This window comes from Mytilus californianus, unplaced genomic scaffold, assembly GCF_021869535.1.
Source record: "Mytilus californianus isolate M0D057914Y unplaced genomic scaffold, xbMytCali1.0.p SCAF_9, whole genome shotgun sequence".
NCBI classification, from domain to species: Eukaryota; Metazoa; Mollusca; class Bivalvia; order Mytilida; family Mytilidae; genus Mytilus; species Mytilus californianus.
In genome coordinates, this window is record NW_026262745.1 from 97,244,441 (window position 1) to 97,266,455 (window position 22,015).

Consider the following 22,015-nt stretch of genomic DNA (forward strand, 5'->3'; position numbering starts at 1 on the left):
TGTTTGTGAAATATTTACACTAAATCTATTGAAAATGCACTGATTGGTCCTTTAGTTTGGGAAAGCATGATTAATTTAATAGTATAAATGAGCAAGCTTTAAATTACGACAAGAATTTTTATATCGCGTGTCTTTTTGTAAATTATAGGTTTGTCAATCGTTCTATCAATTTATTTTTGGCGAATTGGTCATACTTGTCACGTAAGACCACCGACTAGAATTAAGGAGGGTTGATCACTCACAAACAATGTTAACCCCACCAAATTCATGATGTGCCTGTCTTCAAAGAGGGGCAAAAGATACCAGAGGGACATTCAAACTAATCGATCGAAAATTAACTGAAAACGCCATGGCTAAAAAGGAAAAAGACAAACAGACAAATAATAGTACACTAGACACAACATAGAAAACTTAAGACTAAGCAACCCGAACCCTTTCAAAAACTTTGGGTGATCTCAGGTGCTTCGGAAGGGTAAGCAGATTCTGCTCCACATGTGGCTCATGTTATTACAAACCCGGTAAAAAGTATAATTCGGTAGGTAACATTCGTGAAAAGGGAACGGGATTGTCGTTACGATACAAGGAACATATCTGATATCATCTGTGAAACGGAGGTTCTATAACGGCCAACCAAATTGTGATGGCGTCCGTAATTGACAATCGTACGACATCTCTTCTTTTTATATTGAAAGGAAAGAAATACATTATTGGATATAACACTGAATTTCTAATGGAAGATGTTCATACTTCAAACGTTAAGCTCATTGTTCTTTCATCTAAATTTTATTAACATTGCAAAGGCAATAAGTCTGAAAAGTCCGAAACTGAAGGTTGTTATTGTTGCTAGCTCTCCGTTCAGTTGATTAAAAGAGTCAAGCGGTTTCCCCACTTTTGAATTTGATTTGGAGTATGTTTGTTAATACTTTTTTGGTGGTCTGTATTATGCAACAAAATTTTGTATAGCACATTTATCCCAGTGTGTTATAATATATCTTTTTGAATCATCGTATAACACCGATACTAATAACCCACAAACATTAACGGTACAAATTTTGCAACACCAGATATGCACTCTATCAGTGATTTTCGAAGCCAAACATTTGAAAATTCAAAACCTAATACATACGTTAAATAGCTGATACTAACATCTGCATTCTTTCATATTTAGTTTCTAATTTGACTTGCATCCATCAAATATTATATACATGATATTTTTTTTCTAACGCAGCACAAGCTCAATCATGTAAGTATACATTTACTTTCCTAAGAACAGAAATACGAATACAGAAAAAATATTGATCAATTTAAAAAAAAAACATCGCTGTGCATTTGCATGAACAAGTAATTAGCACGTTCCTTTGCTTCTCTGACCTCATTTGCCAGGTTTTTGTTAAAAAATGGATACATAGTTGTATCTTGTTAACACGAAACACCTTTGATTTGTGGTTCAGGACTTCGAACCGGAGCGTAAACATGTTTAAAGACTATTGTTCAAGCTTCCCTTTAGACAAGCATCACTGTATTATTTTGTTAATTTTTGCGAGCCTTATAATGCATCAATTTGATCATTTATCAAGCTGATCTAAGCTTATATTAGAATACAGACATTTATGCCTTATACACACACGAATAACGTATCATTAGGCTAAACTCTATAACTTTGACGAAATAAAAATGTTTGGAATCAAGATAAAAAACAACTAATCAGATTTACCAGGCTTCAACTTTTGAACGACAAGCATTCGAATATAACAGCTAGAAGGTAAAATCAAATACGCAGTTCACGAGCATTGAAAACCGATACCGGACTCTCAACAATAATCAGGTGTCAAAAACGATTACCAGTTTTAAATCGCCACGTGGACTATCAACCCTCAAGGGTATCATCTGTTCAATAGTCAGTACTTCGGTTCTGACATAAAATATAAAAAAAAGATGTCTAAAATTTCCCGTATACTAATCAGAAAAACATAGAAATACTAAGGTTTCAACTACATCAGTCAAAATTGATTTTAGATTTGTTTATTTAAGAATTTTTTTTTGTCATATAGCTATTCAAATGTTTCGGTACATCTATATCCTTGACTTACATATTCGGCGTTAAGAAATCCAGAAAAGCGTTTCGGACGCATGCAACTTAGTAAGTGTTGTTTTCATTGATTGGTGATACAAAAAGATGTAAATAAAGGCAACAGTAGTATACCGCTGTTCAAAAGTAATAAATCGATTGAGAGAAAACAAATCCGGGTAACAAACTAAAACAGAGGGAAACACAACTACTAGAAGAGGAAAGCAACGAAACAACAGAAACACTAAAGTGCAACAAAAAACCAAACGACAATGCAACACACACAGAATCGAGCTATAAGATAACAACTGCCATTTTCTTGACTTGGTACAGGTCATTTTTTAGAAAAATATGGTGGGTTGAACCTGGTTTTGTGGCTAACCAAACCTCGCGCTTTTATGGTAATGTTAAATATAACACTAAAATGACAACATTACATGACAGGTTTACAGTAAAAATAATATAAGAACATTCAGGACAGAGAAATGCACAAATAAACAGTACAATAACAGGGACTATTGAAAATCTTCCATTTACAGAATATTATCTGACAAAAATGCGAAACACTGACGACATTTTTGAAATGAAAAAAACAAATAAGATGTAAAAATGTAGATATTTTTAAAATCTGATTTCCCCCTTTAATATTGATCAATGTTAAATCAAAATGCACATATTTATAAAACTCAGCATTGGCATAATACGTCCAGGCAAACTAATGACGTAAGAATAACACAATATTAAATGTAAAAGCGATGTAACTATAACTTGATAAGACACTAGTACTGTCAAACATTTACCTTCAATATATTTTTTTTTGTTTTTTATACAAAGGTAAGTTTCAATAACATGTATTCTTACAAAGAACAAACATGCATTCTTATATCTTGTCTACAGACCTCGTAGTATCGACCTCACCCAAACAGTATTGATTTGTTTTCCTTTTCAGATATTGTAGCCGATGTTAGTAAGTACTTAAACAAACTTTTTTTGAACGCAGAAACGGTCAACCAAAAATTTTGATAGACATGTATCCTGAATACATGTCAAAAGTTATTCTTGTTTTTCTAAATTGAAAACCACAAAACGGTTCTATTACATTACCGATGGTATATGATGGCCAATACTAATCCTTCATGAACCGACTTTACACAAATATGAGACGGGTTTCTTGAAAATCGACAAATAAAAAGGCCATAAAATGTCCATGTTACCTGACAATTTTAAATCAAATAAGGTAAAACACCAATGTCGTCACCTAATTGATCTTTGACACCTATATATCTTTTTATTTTTTTTACCAAAACACCATAACAATACACAAACGCATAACTATGAAAAGTTAAGTATAATGTTCATTTCAATTGCTAAATCGATGAAATAATGCATATCGTTTGAAATAAAAAAAAAAAAAAAATAGAAGTCACAAGAAATCATTAAAACATTACCTGGTCATAATTGTTTTAACAACGTAAAATCAATCTCATAAACATTTTCTATTAAAAAGCAAACGTAGACAATAGAACGTGGTTTAGTCAGAGACGTACATTTCTACACTGTCGTAAATGTTATCTCCTGGACAACAGGAAGGTAGCTATCACGTGTAAATTAATTCATGGTATATGCCTATAGTTTATTTCACATCCAATTACATATTTTTTAATGACAATTCTCATTGCAGTAGGAAAGTGTGCCATAATTTTATAGATTAAGCATAGCACAATTATGCGCCAGATCATAAGCAAGGATTGGTAGTGACTTCATATGTATGGAGCACAGGACGAAGAACTTTTGCTGTAAAAGACATCATCGAATGTCATCATATTAATTAATGTAGTCCTTTTTTGGCTGTTTTTTTTTTTTATCTCTCTTGCATCTTACCACAACGCACTTTATACATATTGTTTTAGCTTACTATTTGTATTCTCTTTGTTTTTTAAATGGATATAAAACAATATGTTAACTGTTCATATGTTTATCCTTTACAGTGCCTTATCTGCTACATAAAAGTACGAATATGTATTTGTTAGCTTGAAAATGTTAGAATCAAAATAAAACGAACACAAAAAGTAAATACATTATATACAAATGCACCAGTAATTAACATGTACATGATACAACCAATACATTGTTAATTAAATACTCGGAAATTGTTTCAAGAAAATAGTCTTGTCAGTCACAGCCTGCAAATGACGTCACAAAGAATTTAGGCGCATTTTCAAGACGTTGGCAAATGCTTTAAATCGGAACATTTCAACAACATGGTTAACATAACTTACATTGATCACAAGGGTCGATTCATACATTTCAGGTCATCCCTTGGTCGAATAGCTCTTTAACTGTTCAATTATTATACATCCAAAGGTTTCAAATATTCGGCTTTGAGCGTGCCTGGTAAAGGTGAATTCAGAAAGGTTCTTCGAACGCATGACTTTTATAAAGTGTTGTTTTCATTGTTTCATACTACTGCACGAGATAAAACGACATTTGTACACATCACAAGTAGTTTTGTGTTTATTTGTTAGAAACTGCAAATGACTGCAAAAACCGCGAAACATTTGCTTATTTTAAGTTACATTTTATTCATGTTTCTTTTAACCTTGTTCAAGTTTGTGACTAAATACAAAAAAGAAAAAGGACTTCGCACAGTCATGTTAGTACTTGTACAGTATTTGATTGCACTGTTGTAGTCTTTCCGATAGTTGTAGCAGCTGTAGGATTTTTTCATACGATTGTAAAACTACTATTATAATACAAATTATTGAAAGCTGTTACAGTCATAATCTAATAACTGCTAATGCCTAGGAGTTTAGAAAAAAAAACAATATTTGAAACGGTCTTTAGAGGATTTGGTATTTGTAAAAGGCCTAAACATTTATGCCATTATCATGTTCATTCTGTGTTTGTCTTCACCTCTAGCTATTTGTCCTTTTTAATGCAATGCTGCATTGCTATGTAGTTAATCCACAGTGCTGTGTCTGTTTAAGACTAATTCTCTGTTATTATCAAATTATTATGACACGCATCGAAACAATTTTCAGGGAAGTATAGTGATATGAAACAACTTCAAACATTTTGTAACATGCTTCAATAATTTGGTTTTTTTTGTGTTTCCTTAGAAACTTTCAATGTTCTTGTAACTTTTGCATCTTGATATATGATATAGTTTAACGGTTTATTTTAATGAATAAGTATGATATATTGTTGATAACAAGAATAACTGTCATAAACCACACGTATATTTTTAATTGGCGATCATAAATATTTAAAAATCAGCAGAATATGTCAAATGTTTTGAAGAATTTTACAATACAATACAGCGACTTTCAGATTAATAAGGTATATTTTAATAGGAGGTGGATTGTGACTTTAACCAATGTAACACACAGTTGTGTATTAAACTATGTGATGCTTAAAAAAGACTCTCCATGTGAGTTTTGTTTAGATAATTTCTTTCGTTTTCAGCTGTGTAATTGTCTTCCCTGAAATTTAAATGTATTCTTTCTTTATTTTACATCACTGGATCGATAACGCTGCTGATGGACTTGGATATCATAAAATCAGTAGTCAATACTTTGGAATGCACATGAATTATACACAAACCTGACTAAAATTTTCCAATTATAAATGTATTAACTATAAAGAAACAGAGGTTTCAACTCCCGAAAGTGACCTTAGATTGCAAAGTGCTTTTACGTCATATATCATATATCATACATTTCATACATCCTTGGCTTTTGAATATTCCACTTTGGGCGGATTTGTAAATCCAGAAAACAGCTCTTCAGATGCTTGAATTAAAAATAAATGTTGTTTTGATTTATTTAAAAACTTCTTTATTTTCAAATGTATAATTATAAACAGGAAGGACCAGTTGAATGGTCAAATTTAAATTGAATATAAAACATAATCCAATGAAATGGCAATGAACACAATTGAATCAAACTTTCCGTTTGTCATTTGTTCTCTTGTGAAGAGTTGTCTTTTTGGCAAACACACCACCTATTTTTTTTTATACTCAACAATACAATGAACGAAATGAAAAAGAAGTGAACCAACGACAACCTTTTAATCCTCAATTAGGACAGGCATCTGACAAATGTGGCTTACACATATTTGTAAGGGCTCAGCCCGTCTTGAATGGAAGAGCGTTGTAATTCCTATAGGAATGATATCAAATTTATACAAATATGTTTCAAATTATAAAAACATACAAATATTGACTCAAATTATGCGAACAATCCTTTAAAATGCACTTATTGATTGACATCTTTCCAAGAATACCCACATTTTCCCTTTTATGTATGCATGGGATTGGAAGAAATATCTTCCATTACATTAAAATAATTAGTTTTATATTTTTTCAGTGCAATAGCATTAATGTTCATAAACAAAAATTAAGAAGAACACGTGATTTTACTAAAATACAAATCATCCCATATTAAAGAAAATTAATTCACTGATATTCAAATCTCAAACATTCGTTCATAAAATAATGCAAGGACTCCTATTCCTTTAAACTCCAACAGAATCGAGAAAATTAAGATGCAAAACAAGATGAGGCTTATTTGAATTCAATTGCGTAAGCATATATATATTAATATAAATGGTGATGTTGCTGGATCTTTTGTCTGGTTTATCTTAATTAATACACAAAATGCATCAACATAATGTCTATGATAACTATCTCTTCGCTGAAAATCGTTAGCATTTATTCATCATCCAACAAAACTATACAGAGGAACAATACAATTCTTCGAGTTTAAAAAGACAAAACTTCGGCTGTTATCTGCTCTTTGGTGGGGTTGTTGTCTCTTTGACACATACCCCATTTCCATTCTCAATTTTAATATTACATTTGTATACATTATTAATTACCATATGACACACAAATACATCAATAATTTTACTAATTAAATGATTATCAAATCAACCAGTAAATAAACAAAATTTAATTCACAGTGTAAGAAATAAAATGGAACACACCTAACAATATCACCGACTTCTACAGTGATCAATAGTAAACAAGCGTTATAGATAGATCAATATACGTGTGTGAATCGATTACATACCGATTACCTTGTGAACACAGACATGTCACACATATCTTTATTCTAGTCGCTACAGGTAAGGACATCTTATCAGAAGGGTGGTCTTAGATCGATTATTTATGACAACATCTTCTCATTTTAACAGATGAGGATATGAATATTGACAAAAAGAACCGGAACACACATGGAATAACATGTTAATAAACAATAGTTAACCTGGCACGATTTTGGTTAACATTGACGTAATTTATTTTCACTGTTAATATCTTTATTTTCCTATGTTGAGTAAACTTTGAAATAGTCGCACAAATATATCATTTAATATACAACCAAGTCAACTTATTGAAACCATCAACATGATCAAGTAAATCAATAAACTAAAACGTGTATTAATACATTCTTTTCAAATTTTAGATTTCAATAAAAAAAAAAAAAATTTACTTTAAATACTGGATTGTTAACCGGACAACGTTTGACAGATACATTAAATATCCACAGGTAACTTTTGCATATTATTGCATTTTCGAAATGGCCCAAGCTGCAGCCTCGACTTGTGAAATATGTACTGGTGGACCTGGATAATATTATTGCCAACAGTGTGATCAGTTATTTTGCGGAAGCTGTAAATTATCTCATTTGCGCACGAAAATAAGTAAATACCACACGTTTGTAAGTGGACCAAACATCAACAAGGAAGAAAAACTCCTTTGTACAGAACACGTGGATATGTTTTTGTTTTACTGTCATGATTGTGATACTCCTGTCTGTAGAATGTGCTCCGTAGAGAAACACAGCCGCCATTTGATGACAGACCTTACTAAATCAACTGAAAAACTTAAATCCCAACTTTTTAAGGACATTGAATCAAAGGTAACAACATCCAAACTAAACCTTAGCAAAATTGAGAAAGAAACAAAAACCTACCGTGAGGAAGTCATAGCTGTCATCAAGACCATAACTGAAGAGGGGAATTACTGGAAGAATGTGATTGATAAACAAGTCGATAGTTTTGTTAGGCTAGTGCAGGACGAGGAACAGAAGTCATTACATAGTATGTCTGCATTAACCAAAGTTTATCGTAGAGTTTTTGAAAACTGTCATCAACGGCAAAAGAACATCAAAGAAATGGAAACACTAGCAGATGTACTATTGTTACGAAAGCTGAAACAACTCAAAATTGATGTTGACAAGGTAGAATTAAAGCAGATTCCCGCTGTGCCTTCTGTGTCATACAGAAATCGAAAACCTTCAAGAACAGAAATAGACAGTCTATTCGGAGAGTTATAACTTCAGTAAGTTTTCAATTTTGATATTGGTATGACCAATGCCTTTAATAAATACATGGCTTTACTCATTTTTTGTTAATGTTTGTCTTGTTGCGTTACAAAAACTGTAAAACACAGGAAACCGGCGTTAACACGGTACCGACATCTTATGTACTTTATACAATCTATACAGCGGCTGTTAGAAAAAGTTATATATGTTAGGTATTGAACAGTATCTTATATAAATTGAAATGGATTTGAGCAATTATTGGTGATTATTATTGATACTGCTTTCGTTAAGAAGAGAAGTCTTGCATCAAATTGTTTACATTATATGCTTGCATCTAATATTTCCGATACATATTATACATTTAACAAGTTAAAATGTTTAAAACATTGCAGCAAAAACAAGCCATAGTAAGTCACCCTGTCTTTGTCCTGCTGTAATAATAACTATTTATTTTGAACCCCGATTCAACATCGCCTCTCTTATAATTTCATTGTTTCTCTTGTTTAGGTTGACACTATTATTTCTTCACTCTAAAAAAAATATTACTTGGAATTACAAAAAAAAAAAGGTTATTCAATCACTTGATTCACGTAATTGAATTTGTCAAAATCATTGATCATTGATAGTAATTATTGGTGATGCTAAGTAATTTCAAGTAAATACAAGTAATTTACTTTTTAAGTAAGTCTAAGTAATCCAATTAAGTAAACAAAATAAACAACATAAGTAATATTTAAAGTAATTTCAAGTATTCATTACAAGTAAATACTTGTAATATAACAAGTACTTGTAAGTAATTCACAGTAATAATCCAAGCAATTTCAAGTAATCCTTAGTGATATCTTAAGTAATTCTCCTTAGTGATATCTTAAGTAATTCTCAGTGGAATAATAAGTAATTACAAGTATTCCAAAGTAGTTACTTTAAGTGATCCTAAGTCATAACTTCAAGTAATTGTAAGTAATAATTTAAGTAATTCTAAGTTATAACTTCAAGTAATCCTAATTTTAGTAATCATAAGTAATATCTTCAAGTAATCCTAAGTATTTCTTTTAATTATAGTAAGTAGTTCTTTCAATAAACATTACGTAATTCTTTTAATAATAGTAAGTAGTTTTTTTAATATATATTGAGTATTCATTTTAATATTCTTAGTAATTATTTTATCACTTGTAAGCCATACTTTTGCTTATGACAAGTAATTTCTTGAAAAAACTATTACTTGAATCAGTAAATTTATTTGTAGGTTTTAAGTTATTCTTTTACATATATATAGAGATTAGAATGAAAATCCTACACTGTTTTATTATAGATACATATAATTTTAAAAAGTAACATACCTTTCAAAGAATGATCAGATACTACATTTGTATCCTTTGTTTTAATCCATTTCTATTCTTGTTTATTGTAAGTTAACATGGACTACCTCCCCAGCAACTCTTTGTGCTACATTTTCATCTAATTGAAATAGTACACAAAGAGTAGCCAGAAACATAAATACCCAAAAAGTGTCTTTTTGAAAATTTCTCCTTTCCTTTCATGTTTGTAAATCGTGCAAGTATTTCAACAAACTTAGTATACTTTTTGTTCAAATTCAAATCTGAATGAGTTCCAGCCATTTTTTTCAAAAATAGCTTACTAAATACAAATGAAAGCTTAATTCTGATTGGCTGAATATTTTTCAGACTCAAATGAAAAACTACAAATACTCGAAATATGATACAATTTTGTACATTTATAATTAATAGTCAATAGGTATCAATTTTAGTAAGACCAAGTTTATAAAAATTATATCAAAAATAACAAATGATAGCTTGAAGATATTTTGATATGAAAATATTTAAGTAATGCTAGTAATTTAAAATTATAATTTTTTGTAATTTGAAGTTAAATTTTAAGTAATACCTGGTAATCCAATGCAAATTTTTAAGTAATTCAGAGAATTATCCAAATAAAATTGCTAGTTCTTTAAATATTTTACTAAATTCTGTATAACTTGCAGTGTTTATATATAAGTTTCAAATTCAACTTTTTAAAAGTTCAGAGCACTTCAATAATCCCTTCCTTTTAAGGAACTATAGTATCTGAAAAATGACCACCTTAATAATTAATTTTTATCGGTATATATCCTAATTAAGGAAACACAATTTTATGATGCCCTTCTATATTGACAATTTTATCTTCAAAGAGATCAAGCAGAAATATTTTTTTATACATATCAGCTTTTGATATTTACTAAAAGAATTGTGCAAAAATTCAGCATCCTCATTTATATTAAAAAAATATACTTATTATATATTGAAGATTTTATTTCCATATCAATCTTCTATTTATATCCCTAAACCCTCAATTGACAATATACAAAAAACAAAAATATGATCATATTTTAATAGCCAAATTGAACGTTTATTCCCATTGCTTCTCTCTGCATAAACAAATTATTGTGAATGTTAAATTTGTGAATGCCAGTGTCAGGTTTTTATTCACATCATCAAATACTGTAGACAAAATGTATGTATAAATGGCTGTTAAAGCTATGATAATAAAATCAGTTTAGGTGTGAAAAAAATAATCAACTGGAATTACTTTACCCGCAAGCTTCCTTTAATACAAACCAAACATGCATTATGTCGTGCGAGTTATGTTTCAAATACACTTGTTCTAAATGTTTGTAAATTGAGTTTCAAGTTTCAATGCAATTAGAAATATAACAGTATGATTCTGTAAAATGAATAAATAAATAAATATATATAGAGTAAAATTATACAGTAATAATTTAAAGTAATTTATCTAATCCTACCTAGTACTGAGAAGTAATTTTTTTTCAAGTAATCAGAAGTAATTTTAGTAAATCATTTACTGCATTTAGGTAAACATTAATTACTTAGTAATTTTTGGAATAGTTTTACTAAATTCAAGTAATCAGTTTTTACTTAAAACTGTTTGGATAACCTAAATCAAGTAAAACAATATCTTAAGTTATTCCAAGTAATTCCTTCAGAATGATTAGCAAAACAAAGTAAAAGCAAGTAATTGTAAGTAAATCTGTAAATAATATAATTACTCAAATGAGTAAAGTAATTTTTTAGAGTGTATGTCTGACTACATCCATAAAGTCATTTTATATTTGCAAAGATACTTTATGTTATACGTTATAAGTGTTCCTTTGGGGTCTTTCCAAGACCATTTTTTAAGAAATGTAGGTTCCAACATTGTAAAGCAAAGTTAATGGATTTAGACAATCGTCGTATTGTTTCTATTGTTATATAGCTACTCAACATCTTCATTTGAGAGTCCTTTTAAATGTATATGTAGAACATGATAAAGAATCACTAACGTTTGAAAATACAATTTTAATTTTGCTTGCACTTGGTTGATATCCCTTATGCTGGACTTCTATTCACCGAATTGTTATCTGCGTAACCAACGCTTCGCCAACACTGATGTGATGGATAAACTACCTGTTACTAGTATCCCATTTTTGAATTTAGAAATCTATAATAAAATGAACTTGAAACTTCTAATTATGTTTAAGTAGTGAGGTATATCATATATATCCTCACATATTTAAGTAATTATACTTCTTCGGCTTCCATCAGTCTATGTTGGAGGTTTTCTTATAATGTGCATTTTAACAACCAATATCAATGAGTTAGAATACTTATTTGCTCTACATTTATTCAAAATTAGTCCAGCTTATTATGTATACATATATATATATAGTGATTTTTGTTTTGTTTTAGGGAAGGTAAAGCATTCATTGAAAACGATGTATGACAAGTGTTGATGGAAATGAATTAAAAATTTCTTGTCTACGATGTATGACAAGTGTTGATGGAAATGAATTAAAAAATTTTATTGTCTACGATGTATGACAATTTTATATATTCATTTAGTTTTGCCTACGATGTAAGGCACATGTGTTACTTAATTCATTAACTCCTGTTTGTTAAACAGGTAGATATTTAAAAGTATTTCTTTTTACCTGAAGGTCGTGAGTACTCTTCAGAATTAGCACGTGTTTTACCTGTACAGGTACACATTATTTTATTACAATTGCTGAATTAAAATGCAGATGTATTGCTTTAGCAAGATGTTTAGAATGATGTTAACACTTAAGAGGGTGATGACTTTGATTTTCATCACCTCTGGGTTATTTTAGAAATTAAAGATGATAAATTTAATAGGAAAACTAGAGGTATTTTGAATAAATCCTCTTCTTAAACAGTTATAGAACCTAGTAGTTTTATAAAAAATCATAAAAGGCATTGCAATTGGAAATGAATGACAAGTGACAAAGCAACAAAACCTGCCAAAAGGAAGTTTTAAAATCTAGTGCTACTGGTATAGCCTCAAAATATCCTAGATTTGTGAATATTTCTCCAGAGGAGATAGCACACTTGAGATTTAAAATAGGCATGTAGATTGATACATTGACTCATTATTATTAAATGTAGTAAAGAGCCTGTATGAACCATGAGGTTTGAGACAGTTTCTCTGCCTTCCACTCAAGCTGAGGTTGTAGAGAACCCTGCTGCTTTATTCCATTTTTGCCATTAGAGGCTTACTTTAATGAAGATTAAGTTCTAGATTTTGATCTGAACTACTGTAATGATACAGTTCATGTACCTCCTTTTGGAGTTTGTGCCATGGCTGATGATAGTCCAGCCAGAGCTGATTTTGATACTTCTTTTGATCCTGCATTAGGGTTTTCAGAAGCCTTTAAGGCTTCTCTTGGTGAGATTAATAGTCCAGTATCTTAGCCTGTTTGTTGAACAGTTCAATCATGATTTTGCTTGGGAAATCCCAATATTGTTTAAAAAGGCAGAAAACTGGGTCTGAATTTTCTTCTGGACTTTCTGTGACTGTTAATACTACCATGTCAGTAAATATCAAATCAGGAAAATATCAAGTTGATAGAGGAGTAATAATATTTTCCTGAGAACTGCAAGAATCCTAGTGTGCCTAGGATAAATAAATAGATCTAAATGGCACTGCCTAGACAGGCCCACTCTGTGGTTTCAAAGATGCAGGAAACCCAGAGATACTTTATTAAGGGGTTGACCATCACCCCTATTGTTGAGTTGGCTAATATTTGTTGTAAGAATGAGCCATTAGATCTTGATAATACAAGGAATTTATTGTCAAATTCTATTTTTTTGTTTGACCATGGGTTTCTGGTTAAACGCATAGATGCTCAGAAATATCTAGATGATAAAACTAATTTGTAATTCTGATGTGATAGTTGATTTATCACGTTTTTAGTTATGATTGCATGAAGCAAACTTGGTGATTATACCAAGATTCTTAAGCAAATCCTAGATTCCTTGGAAGAGATTCCAGGTCTAGTAATTATTTTACTCCCAGCATGGGAAAGGCAATATCAGTCTTTTAACTGCGGAGGTTCTGTCGGTCAACAGGGCGTATGGCAATTCCCTTCATTGAGAGGGAGGGGTTTCCCAACAGGGATACAGAGAATCTCAAAGAGGTCACAATTCTCAACCAGTTCCTATATACAGTAGATAACTTAAATATTATGAATTGGAAAATATTACTAATGATCTATTGATATTCGATTTAATAAGAATAGTTATAAAATTATTTTTAATGTTGTGCCACAAGGTTCATCCTTTTTGAATAAAATACATTTCACTTTACATAAGGATGAAATAATTTCAGAAGTCTAAAAATTGATAGCTAAGGGAGCTATTTAAGAGGTTGAATCATTGGAAAATCAGTTTATTTCCTATATTTTCTTAGTTCCTAAGAAAGATGGGTCTTCAAGGCCTGTTATCTATTTGAAAAATTCAAACAAACTTAGCTTGTGGCTAACCAGCATTTGAAGCAGGACCATTTATCATTTGTTTAGATGTAATTTATAGGGAAGAATATCTATATATATATAGCTAACATCCATAGATCTCACAGATGCATATTTTAATATCAATAATGATTATATCAAAAATTCCTGATTCATGTGGAAAGGACATTATATGATATTTATGTTCTTTGTTTTTGGATTGGCTTCTGCATAAAGAGTTTTTACTTAGGCTTTTAAACCTGTCTACGCATTTTTATGAAAAAATGTCACTTGAAGTATATACATGATAAAGTTACATTGATGATTCTATTATTATGGATCAGAATCTAGATAGTTGTACTGTGAATACAGAAAAAATGGTGCAAATGCTTGATAAATTGTGCTTCAGAATAAATTTTAAGAAGTCGGTCCTCATTCCTTGGAAACACATTGTTTTCCTTTGTCTCATTATTGATACTGAGTTATTTAAGTTTTTTCTGACAGATGAGAAAAAAGTAAAATTATCTCCCTTGGGAAGTTCTTCTTAAATAGAATTGTATAACTGTATTATAGATGCTTTGCATCATATATTGGTCTTGTTGCGCATGCTTTTGATGCGGTATCTTTTGGAATGTTACATTGAAGAAACATGGCGAGAAATAATGTTGAAGCACTGAATAGTTGTTACAGTGATTATTTTCATCAATATGTGAAATTTTAACAATTTAAAATCAGAAATTGAAAATTGATAAGACCCATCCAAATAAGTTTTTGAATTGGACCAGATGCCTCATCAGAAGGATTTGGGATCCAAATTTGAAGAAAAATTTTCTGTTGGTAGATGGAGCTTCTCGGAACGTAGGCTCATTTCATATAGATTACTTAGAATTGTTGGCTTTATTTTTCTTTTGGAGAGAAATGTTTAGTCACAAAGAGTCTTGTTAATTGTTATACAATTAAAAAATTACATTTTCAGTAGCTTTTATTATGCAATAGGAGGTATAACCTCTTTGTCAGTTGACAGGCTTACTACAAATATTTCATTATTTGGGCTTGGTGTTCAAGAAAGGACATTTTTCTCACAGCTCATTATATTCCTGGAAAGAAAACTTTGATGCTTATCATATGTCTAGAAATTTTACAGATTCAACAGAATGGCAATTGAAAGAAGAAATATTTGTTTTGTTTTTATCACGTTTTCATTTTCAAATCTGTAGATAATTGTTTCTCTGTCTTTTGACCAACAAGCTCTTTTCAGAGATGTTTTTACTTTTCATGGTCAGAATTAAGACCTTATATTTTCCCATCTTTTTCCTTGTTGGGGATAATTATAAAGAAAATTATAAGTGAAGTTCAGAAGGCTATTTTTATTATTCCTTTTTGGCCGGCTCATAGTTGGTTTTCTTTGCTAAGACCATTTTAATTTGTTTGCCAGTTAAACTGCTAAGCATAAAAATTAGTAACGATGTTGCATACTGAAGAATGCCTTCCCCTCAGTAAGAGACTAAATTTAACTGTGTGTATTGTAAAAATGTAAGTGAACCAACACCTGAAGTGGTGATTGTGCGGTAGGGTAAAAACATGTGTATTGTATTCAGAAATCACTTATAAATAGAAGATTTCAGAATCATTTGCAAAATATGTTTACACTTCATCTTGGAGACCATGCATCTATGATCAAGCAATATCAATATTTTTTGAGAAATTTCATTATTTGGTGTGTTCAAAGGAGAACCAATTCCTTATCACCATCTGAAGAGGATGTTATTGATTATTGAAATTTTTTGTAAAACAGAAGCTTTTCATATTCAGCATGTTCAATGTAAATTTTACTTGGTCTATGTTGAAACAGACTTGATCCTTTAAGAAGTAGATGTTACTCAATTTGTTTGTTTACTATATGTGAAGGGTTGCTTAAACCGGAATCTGCAATTGAAGAGTTAGATACTCTTTCACTTGAGAGGTGAATTTAGTGCTAACTTTTTTAAGTTCTTTATATTCATTGGAGGATTTAACATTGAAGACCGTCTTTTATACTTGTGTCTTTATTTGCCTTGACTACAGCTGCCAAAGTACAATCTTTATCAGCTCTAGATTTACATTCTATGTTTTTCATTCAGAGACAAGGCAATTTATTTTTTCATATACATGAGCTTTTGAAAAATACTAGATCTGTTAGTTAGTCTACCTAATGAGGTGTTCAAGGGTTTTGATAAACCAAAACTTTGTGTTGTTAAGACAATGATTTATTATGTTTTGTGTACAAAATATGTGAGGAATTCATCGAAGTCTGTTTATTTTTTATGGAACTTTTCGTAAAGTTTAGATAGTTAGAGAGAGTTCTAATTTTAGCCGACGTTTTAAGGTTCACTCATTTAGAGGAACCTCTTCATAAGTGCCTTTAGCTTCAGGATGTTCTATTAAAGACATTATGGCAACACCTTAGTCTGGACATGTGCTAGAACTTTTTATAAGTTCAATAACAGGGAAGTGAATAATATCAGTACTAAAACACTTTTCTTCAGTTGTAATTACTGGATGATCTTGTGATTTTTATGCTTTATTAAATGTGGCATTTATGTAAAAATTGTTTTTAGTTTGTGTCTACACTTTAAACAAGCTAATTCATTACTTGAGACCGAAGGCGAAATATGAATAAGAATGTTCCTTCATCCAAGCATATCTTGGATGTGCAGGATGAAGGTCATTCTTAGAATATGAGCCTGAGGCTCGAAAAGTAATTAATTCCCACCCTAGGGATTATCAGTCAGACCCACCCTTTTCCAATGGGTTTTATGGTCGACACAAACTTGCTTTAAATTATGACAAGTTATTATGGAACAGGTGCTTATATACTAGGGTCAAGGTCACTGGCCATCTATGGTCTGGTGGTTATAGTTTGTTTCTTTAAACAGAGATATTACATGTAAGCTTCACCCCTCATAGAGAAGTTAAGCTAATTCATTACTTTTCGAGCCTCAGGCTCATATTCTAAGAATGACCTTCATCCTGCACATCCAAGATATGCTTGGATGAAGGAACATTTTTATTTAGGGGCCAGCTGAGGACCACCTCCGGGTGCGGGATTTTCTCGCTGCGTTGAAGACCCATTGGTGGCCTTCGGCTGTTATCTGCTCTTTGGTCTCTTTGACATATTCCCCATTTTCATTCTCAATTTTATATATCATTGAATATAAAGTAATTCGGATTATTTCATTACCCTACAAGATTTCACGAGATCACACCCGGTTGTCGTTGGTGTTTGCGTTGTTCAGTATGTTGTTTTCTATTTTGTGTTTTGTAAACAGTTTTTTTTTCTACTGATTGGGTTTTGTTTGATGCCGTGGCATTGTTAGTTTGTCATGTTTGTTTTTGACTTTTGAGTTGGAATACCCGTTGATATCTTCGCCTCATATTTTATTGTAGTTTAACTTTTTTTTACTTAAAACTTGATGACACGCCTTCTTGATGTATTACTTTTCCTAGTCACAGTATGCAAATACCCGTATGTTGTTTCAAATGAGAATTATACTCTGAATAATCATATTTTAGACCAAAAGCAATGCAAAAGAGGTACAGATACTCATGCTGTTCGTGCGGGTAAAAAGTAATAATTTTCACATTTTCTGATGTGTGTTTACTGACCAACATAGCATTGAAATGTAATTTTCAGTATTTTGTTCTAAATGTGAAATCAAAACAATAACATTTTTTCTATTGAAATTAGCATCTGTTATGATATAATATAACATATTAAAAATGTTCGAGAAAATGTAAACAAAAGAAACTATTTCCATTGTCAATATTTCGAAAATAATCGATATGACATTTGAAAATATCGAGAGGAAAATGAAAATTAATTGTAATTGTCTACGACATACACCTTCGTAGGATATTTTGTTCTGACCCAAAAAAGATATATGAAAAACATTGTCATAAGAATTGTGTTGATCTAAGAGAAGTATTCAAATTGGATATTACTGAAAATCAACAAATAGTTATCATATTATTTTTAAGGAAATAAATCAGACATTGGAACATTTTATGTTTTAAACGTAAAAACATATCATGCATATGATAATATTTCCAAACGTTGATAATAGAAAAAAACACATCCTAAATTGTCTGAAAAGCTAATGAACAGTATTATATGAAATGCAACCCACTTGTCGGAGAGAAATATCAAAGATAATAAAGTTCTGGTTCGTATATTTGATATGATCTTAATATCATATGACTATTATAGATTGAAAAATGGTTATTAGTGTATACCAAACATGAAACACGTTAAGATGCAGAATAACAAAGATGATAAAGGAAATGTAATCTAAGTCCGATGATGTGTTTTGTTTAAATATTAAGCAATGTTTTTATATTTAGATATTATCAAGCATATATGGACCGTGGTAATATTATTGTTTCGTTTGTAAATATAGATTCTACCAAAAATCAATAAACTTGTATTGGCATTTTGTGGAGATTCAAAAGTCTATTAAAGGCAACTTGCAATGAAATGCTTACAAATAATTGTGTTTGGAAATGCCCGAAAAACTAACAAACTTTGTTAATCTATTGTATTGTGTACTGAATTATATTTCTATATATTTTTTTTTGGCATTTTGTAACAGGGAAGGACAGATTTCAACGTAAGTATATGTTACTTAAAGTGAACGATAATCGAAAACAAAAATATTAAAGTCGTCCAGATTGTCTAGTATTAACACGACAAACGTTTTCAAGTGTAAGCCCGTTTTCTACATGCTATAATTAACTAAATTCTGTGTAAGTGTTAAGTAAAGTTTATTATTATTTATTATGTTATACTTAAAATATACGAATGGGACCTAGAGCAATTTGACAGTTTTACCGAAACAAAAATGTTGGACATTGCGCTTAATGAATGTGTTCGTATGATTTTAATCGGCAATTAAAGTAAGCTAATATGTTTACTTGATCTTTTACTTAATGACAACACTCATTTTGCTTTCGTTTCCCTTCTCATTCGTTCAATTCTTCTTAAGTAGAAAATATTTAGGACTGACAGTACTTTAAATAGATAAAAACCCCACTAACAGCACACTAGAGAGATAACACTTCAGGGCATCAAAAATTTCGAAGAAGAAAAGAAGTCCAAGAAAACGAAACATCACTATGTTTTAAACTAAAACGACGACAAGATATTCAAAAAAGAAAATGTAACAGAAATAACCATTTGCCTCTTTTTGAAATTGTTGTATTATTTGGACAAGACATAAAACACTTCACAATCTCGTTGATTTAATGGTGTGTTTCCCAAAAATTATTTCGTGAATTTAGTCAGAGAATTGGAGTTAGCATGGTTAGAATGGAACGTTTAATGAATCTATGACATTTTCTTTTAAAATTGCATTGAACTGTGATTCCGGTAATATTTCAAAAGAACACACAACACGTAACAACGTGCGACTTTTCAGTTATAGTTTAAGAAGGTGAAAAATTGATTCGATTTTGGTTTTTGCAGTGAGAAGCCAAAAACATCTGAACTTTCCGGGTACATGTTAAAGTTATAATTCTTCTTTGTTGTTTAAACATTATGAAGGTGGTTTCGAACATCGGTATACTACTGTTGCCTTTATTTACTTACAGACAGAGCTAAATAGTTGAAGTGTTAAGTTGTTTACTCTTGGCGGAATACTTAAGTCTATGTGAAATTAAGTTTATTATCTGAAAACAATTGCATTGAAAAAACGTTAGTGACCCGATAGCGAATAGTACATACTTCAGAGCACCTTTAGTTCAATTAACGTGTTTCTCCGACTATATATATGCACATTTGCATGAACCTACATCGGCATAATTCGTTTTATACTTCATTGTTCTGCTGTTACTTCTGAAATATTTACCATGTTTTCATCTATGTGTATATTGCGACAGATTAAAATTCTCAAAAATTAGACTTCGCACTTTAAATTGTGATAGCATTATTTGTATGCAGCATTTGCTTAAGTCTAATTATCAAGCTCGCATGTTTTGTCTTTTGTTTGAGCAAATATGTCGGAATTAACAGTAGGATTAGGTTTATAAGTCAATGATTATACAAGTCACAGTTAGGATCGTTTTCCTTAAATAACACTTAACTTATCCATTTTTTAGCGATCAACGTGTAGCTATGTAAGTTACAAATATTTACCTAAAGCATATCATTATCATGCGTTTTCTTGAGATGTTTATGTAAGAATAAAAACTATCCAACTTCCATGTCACATAAATCAGTTGTCCATGAGATTAAAAAGTAATGGTCATGTTAAAGGTATTTGTGTAATTACAATATTCCTTGTTCCTTGAAAGCATACAGATTTGATGTAATGTACTTTAGTGTTCAACGTGAATTATTTAGTTATTTAGATATGAAAAAGTAGGTAGGTACGTGTGAAAAACATGTACATCATTAAACATGTAAAAAGACGGACAAATTACAAATTAAATATGACCATAGATGTCGACATGGTAATCCTAGCCTTGAAATGCGTCCCCCGTCACACGACTATGTGTCTTCATTTGACATACGGTTTGTACGTTTTTGACTGTTCTCAGGAGAATTCATGATTGTATTTTTTTTCAACATGTTCAAATCGACAAAATTACGAAATAAGTCATGGCGATATATAAAAAAATGTATACAGATATATGTATCAGATATCAGAATGCGAGTTCTTATTATTCGATACTCTTTTAGTTGTAATACCCGCATTTGAAGAAATAAAAACTCGAAAGTAAGAAAAATTACATAGTCATCAGAATAGAAGCGTTTTATTTTTTTTTTAATCTGTTTCTTTACGCTTATTACATTAGATATGTTATCAAGTGTTTTGTTGTTTGATATGCGTGTACATCTCTATTTAAAAGAAACGTTGATGCAAATTGTTCGGTATACTCATTAACCGATTTTTTTACGGGTGTTTCGATTTGTGTTGATCTTTTTCAGGTTGTGCAATAACAGAAACTGCTCCCGGTAATTTTTTCTCATCTAACTGAGACAAAAAAAAACACACACAAACAATCAAAAGGTGATGAGAAAGAAAATAAACTATAATTTCAGTGCGATCACCAATAAAACAAACAATGAAATGACATTACCGGCCGAAACTTGCTAGATGTTTTAGTAGTTTTATTTATAGTGAGCATATCAAAATCGAAAAAAAATAGAATTTGGCGTTGTGAGTCGTTTTTGTGTTGCGTCCCCTATTTACATTAACAACAAACCGGCGACAGTCTGAAATTGGCATTGTTTGTACTCGACCAATCTTGATAAATTTTAATTTATTTCCATTGATTTTAAAAATTTTGTCTATATTTATCCCAGTGGAACGACTATCTTGTACTCGACCCAAACTGGATCATACTAAAAATTCTGAAATAGAATATTCACCATATTGAAACAATTTCAACCAATGTTTGACCTGTACTCGACCTTTATTTGACCTGTACCAATCCGTTCAGAAACTGTTTTCAATGTCTGAACTGTCATCAACCAATGAAAAGTCATTCTTGACAAGATAATTTTTATTTTTGTATCTTACCTTAACTATACAATACTTCTCGTTGACATACTGGTGTGTAGTATCTTATGTCTAGGATTATGTTGTAAGTTTTCTGTAGTATTAAAATAGCATATAGGTGGAAGACTTTTGTTTTAAATTGCAAATTATGTTACATATATGTATGCTTAATTGCTATTAATAGTGGAGGAAAGTATTTCATTAAAGCTTTACTTCAATTTTGGAAAAAATGTAGCTGAATATTCTGAAAAAAAGTTTCAGTAACATTAAAGCAATGTTAGTT